This window comes from Capsicum annuum, unplaced genomic scaffold (genome assembly GCF_002878395.1).
Source record: "Capsicum annuum cultivar UCD-10X-F1 unplaced genomic scaffold, UCD10Xv1.1 ctg995, whole genome shotgun sequence".
Classification (NCBI taxonomy): domain Eukaryota; kingdom Viridiplantae; phylum Streptophyta; class Magnoliopsida; order Solanales; family Solanaceae; genus Capsicum; species Capsicum annuum.
Genome location: NW_025896043.1, coordinates 4,260,513 through 4,266,103, shown reverse-complemented (window position 1 = coordinate 4,266,103; position 5,591 = coordinate 4,260,513). Strand labels below are relative to the sequence as shown.

At 32.6% G+C, this 5,591-nt stretch overlaps 1 non-coding gene across 1 annotated transcript; it reads right to left on the bottom strand.

Moving 5' to 3' along the window:
• Positions 1-5,075: 5,075 nt before the first annotated feature.
• Positions 5,076-5,165, bottom strand: LOC124895767. The gene has a single exon (XR_007051874.1). It is a non-coding gene; the product is annotated as a small nucleolar RNA snoR26 (small nucleolar RNA).
• Between the last annotated feature and the right edge of the window lie 426 nt (positions 5,166-5,591).

The window sequence follows — 5,591 nt, the reverse complement described above, 5'->3', positions numbered from 1 at the left end:
TGTGACGGTCGAAACAACTGACCGTCGAGCCAGCGACGGACCGTCGCACCCACCGTCGCACATCCCGTTCAATTATTTTAAGACATTTTTAAAGGGGCTTTTTGGTCTTTTACCACCCGTTTATATACCACTAATATCCGACCAAGGCTCCAAAAAAAATTCATTATTCTTCCGCAACACCAAAAATTAGGGTTTTCTCCCTAAGAGCAATCCTTAAGCAACAAAATCCAAATCTTCTTCACGAACTAAGAGATTCAAATTCTTCAAGTTCAAGAACTTCAAGAAACTCACTACCAGGTATGCATAGTATTCATTCATGTACTCCTTTTGTCCATGAAGCCCAAGAATCTCTTTTCAAAGTTCAAGTGTATGGATTCCTTATTTCATATTGTGTTTGCTTTTGTTCATGTTGATAATGACCAATTGAATTCTAATCCATGTTGGGTGATCAATTTTATATGGAATTGATTAGTATAGGTGTAGATTCATGTGAACCAATGATTAAACCCTTGGATGATGAAATTAACATTGAATCATGATGTTTATTTGTTGTATAATGTTTTCTACATGTACTATACTTACCATGTGTTTGATTAAATGCCTATGTGAAGAAAAAGTGCCCAACTAGTATGATATTATGTAATCCTCATGTATGTACAAGTTTATGCATATCACATGTTTGATGAAATGCCTCAATAAATGAATTATGGATTGTGATGTTGGTCACGTATTCAAGAAAGTCATGCTTTGTCAGTTCCTTTCCATCAAGTCCTGGGGGTACTTGTACCCGATAATTTAGTTGTGTGCCTAGAGCCAGTGTCATGTTTCCAAGATATCCTCAGTTAAGTCATGTTCAGTAGAATTCAGTTAGTCATATGACTCAGGAAAACTCAGTAAAACTCAGAAATCCTAGTAATCTCAGTAATACAAAAATCTCAGTAATATTCCGTCAGTCAACGGAACTCAGTTAACTCAATCCAGTTCAGTTCAGTTCAGTAATTCATGTATAGTGTCTATTCAGATGGGAGTAGAAATTAGATCGAGTAAATCCAATGATGGGAACACACATGTCAGATGAGGGTGTGATTCTTAGAAGTAATCTTTGCTTTTCAGAACTATATAGCCAGCATAGATTGAGACATCAACACTGTCAGATGAGGGTTGATAAAATAGATAAGCACTGTCAGATGAGGGTCCCACCATTCTCTTTTGGGGACACTTTCAGATGAGGGTCACTCACAGGTTGTCCTTACCGGTGGCACAGTATAGAGACCCTTCTAATTGGGGTTACAGATTGGACCCCAACTCAGCTATAATGCGTTATTTGGGGCATGTCGGTTAGATAACTACTTCCCACAGTTTCAGCTACAGAAATCAGGACTGTCAGATACAGTCATTCAGTCTCAATAATAGAATTCAGATAGTTCTACAGAATTCAGGACTGCCAGAGACAGTTAACTTAGAATAGTACGAAACTCAGCTAGTTCCATCAAATTCAGGACTGTCAGATACAGTCACTCATGTTATCAGTTATATCAGTCATCAGAACTCAATTACCAGTCATGTTAGTTATCAGTAAATTCATGTCATCACGATCTCAATTATAGTTACTATGTATTCATGCATGCATTCTCACATTCATATTAGTCAGTTAGTCAGTATTGTTAATGCATATGAACCCCATGTATTCAACCTACCTCATATGCATACTATTACATTCAAAGTACTGACGCATTTGCGCTATGGTGTCTTATACCATAGGTTCAGAGACACGAGCCCCAGAGCATCAGTAGATTCCGGTCTCAGCAGTCAGAGTTAGCAGTAAGTCCTCATCTTTCGAGGACATAATCATTACTGTATTACTTCATTAATTTATTTATTAGTTGGAGTTCGTTGGGGACATGTCCCATCAACTTCTTATTCAGACAGTTCAGTCATGATTTAGAGGCTTTTCAGACTACAGTATGTTTAGATAGTTTATTTAGTTGTTTTGAGTATTTCATACCCCACCCAGATGTTATATTTTTTACGAGATATTATATCTCAGTTTTGAACCTTATGGCCTTTCAGCCTTTAATTCCACAATCATTCAGTCCATTATGCAGTGTTCAGGTACAAATATCAGTCATGAGTTAGCTTGTGGTTCTTCGGGGTCATGAGCACCGTGTAGCATTTGGGGTACCAGGTTCGGGACATTACAACTTACCTTCACTACTAAAAAATGCCTAAAAAGCGACGGCCAGCATCGCTTTTTTGGGCAAAATCGATGAAAATCCATCATTTTTTTTTCATCTAAAGAAGGAGCGTTGTTTTTGAAAACGACGGTCTGCGTCGCATTAGAGAAAAAAATTTAGTTATTTTTTGAAAAATCAACGTTGTGCGTCGCTTTTTGTTCTTCATGTGAAGAACACATGATGAACAAAAAGCGACATTGGTCGTCACTTTTTATTCTTCATAATGAAGGAAAAAAGCGACGTTCGCCGTCGCTTTTTATTCTTTATAATAAAGAAGAAAGCAACGTTGGCCGTCTCTTTTTATTTTTCATAATGAAGAAAAAATGCGACGTTGGCCATCGCTTTTTGTTCTTCATAATGAAAGAAAAAGAGACGTTGGCCGTCGCTTTTTGTTCTTCATAATGAAGAAAAAAAGGGACGTTGGCCGTCTAATGAAGACAAAAAGCGACGCTGGCCGTCGCGTTTTTTTAAAATTCATTTTAAAAATTTTCAGAAAAGCGACGAACAAAAGGGACCACTTGCCAAATAAAAATGCAATTCAATATATACAGCCTCATGCAATACACATTTCTAAAATAACCATACAACGCACTACATTATCAAAATATTTAAGCAATTCAAATCAACAACACTTAAACAACCAAATTCAAAATACAAAACACTTAATAATTAATCCAACAACCACCAAAACACTTAAACAATACTAAAGTTTTTTCATAGGAGTATACAGGTGTCCGAAATTTCATTTTAGCAGTTGACTTCGAACTTTTATCAGGGACGAGGCAAATCACTTTCACCACCGAATGTCATCTGTATGCAAGTTTACATCAAAACATATAAAAATCAAGTCATTTATTCATATGTCATGCGACTACACTTAATATTTTCAAGTTACTAGTACATATTTCAAGATACTACACTCAAAACCATTTTCAAATATCTAATTGACATTTTATTTCACTATATTTAACCATTTTCAAATAACTAGTAGACATTTCAAGTAACTACACTTACCCATTTTCAAGTCAATAAGTACACATTTCAAATCACTACACTTAACTATTTTCAATTAACTAAATCACATTTCAAGTCAATATACTTAATCATTTTCAAGTAACTATACTTTATTATTTTAAAGTTGTTAGTACACATTTCAAGTGACTACACTTAACCATCTTCAAGCATCGAGTTCACAATTTTAAGTAACTACACTAAACCGTTTTCAAGTCACAAGTTCACAATTTCAAGTAACTACACTTAATCATTTTCAAGTCACTACAATTAATAATTTTCAAATAACTTATTCACTAGTACACATTTCAAGTCACTAAACTCAAACCATTTTCAAATAGCTAATTAACATTTCAAGTCACTATACTTAACCACTTTCAAGTAACTACACTTAACCATTTTCAAGTCACCAAACCATTTTCAAATAACTAGTAGACATTTCAAGTCACTACACTTAACCATTTTTTCAAATAACTAATTCACATTTCAAGTCACTACACTTAACCATTTTCAAATAATTAATTCACATTTCAAGTCACTATACTTAACCATTTTCAAGTAACTACTTTACATTTAAAATAACTATACTTAACCGTTTTCAAGTCACTAAACTTAATCATTCATTTAAAGTCACCATACTTAACCACTTTCAAGTAACTAATTCACATTTCAAGTAACTACACTTAACCATTTTCAAGTCACTAGTAACTGATTTCAAGTCACAAGTTTGCAATTTCAAGTAACTACACTAAACCATTTTCAAGTCACTACACTTAATAATTTTCAAATAACTTATTCTCATTTCAAGTCACTACACTCCAACCATTTCAAATAGCTAATTAACATTTCAAGTCATTATACTTAACCATTTTCAAGTCATGTACTAGCATTTCAAGTCACTATACTTAATCATTTTCAAATAACTAGTAGACATTTCAAGTCACTAAACTTACCAATTTTTCAAATAACTAATTCACATTTCAAGTAACTACACTTAACCATTTTCAAATAATTAATTCACATTTCAAGTCACTATACTTAACCATTTTCAAGTAACTACTTTACATTTAAAATAACTATACTTAACCATTTTCAAGTCACTACACTTAATCATTCATTTCAAGTCACTATACGTAACCACTTTCAAGTAACTAATTCACATTTCAAGTAACTACACTTAACCATTTTCAAGTCACTAGTAACCGATTTCAAGTCACAAGTTTGCAATTTCAAGTAACTACACTAAACCATTTTCAAGTCACTACACTACACTTAATAATTTTCAAATAACTTATTCACATTTCAAGTCACTACACTCGAACCATTTCAAATAGCTAATTAACATTTCAAGTCACTATACTTAACCATTTTCAAGTAACTACACTTAACCATTTTCAAGTCATGTACTAGCATTTCAAGTCACTATACTTAATCATTTTCAAGTCACAAGTTCTCAATTTCAAGTAACTACATTTAATCATTTTCAAGTCACTACACTTAATAATTTTCAAATAACTTATTCACATTTCAAGTCACTAGTACATATTTCAAGTCATTTTCAAGTCATGTATTAGCATTTCAAGTCACTACACTTAACTATTTTCAACTAACTAATTCACATTTTCAAGTCACTATATTTAACTATTTTCAAATAACTACACTTAACCATTTTCAAGTCACTAGTTATTTTACAAATGATTTTACAAAAATCACTGTTAACATATTTGCAAAAAATTAATGATTTTGATTAGGAAATAAATAAATCTTTCCAATAGAATGATTTTGAATGGAGTGAAAAATACTATGCAAGCAAAGAAAGAAGGAAAAGAAAAGCATCTCAGAAATGTTCCCCCATCATTATCTTCATTCAACAATCAAAGTGCAAGGATAACAAATTGGATTATTCATCATTGATGCCTTTTATGAGAAAAGGAAGATATTGCATAAAACAAATAAGAAAGACTAAACAGAAGAGATTGAAAATATCTAAAGTTTAGATATTAAATTTATCTATTTTTAATTTATCTCTGAAAATTAGTCCAACTAACTTTTGAAAAGCGAAATATTACAAGTAAAAGTGAAGAGAGTGAGTAGCTATTTGATGTGAGGCAAACAAAGTTCCACATCTTGAACTATCAGACTCATATCAAAGTAATTTTTGCTAAACTTTTTTTTTCATTCAAAAGTTTTGAGGTGAAAGATTAAGGATCTATCTGTTTTATTTCTTGTACAAGGACAAGTAGACATTGAAAGATGCTTCTCAATTTACTACTACTTCTAACACATGGTGTAAATAGAAAGTGACAATGTGACCTTAAACATAGGCTTAAAAGAGGGCCAAAGTCT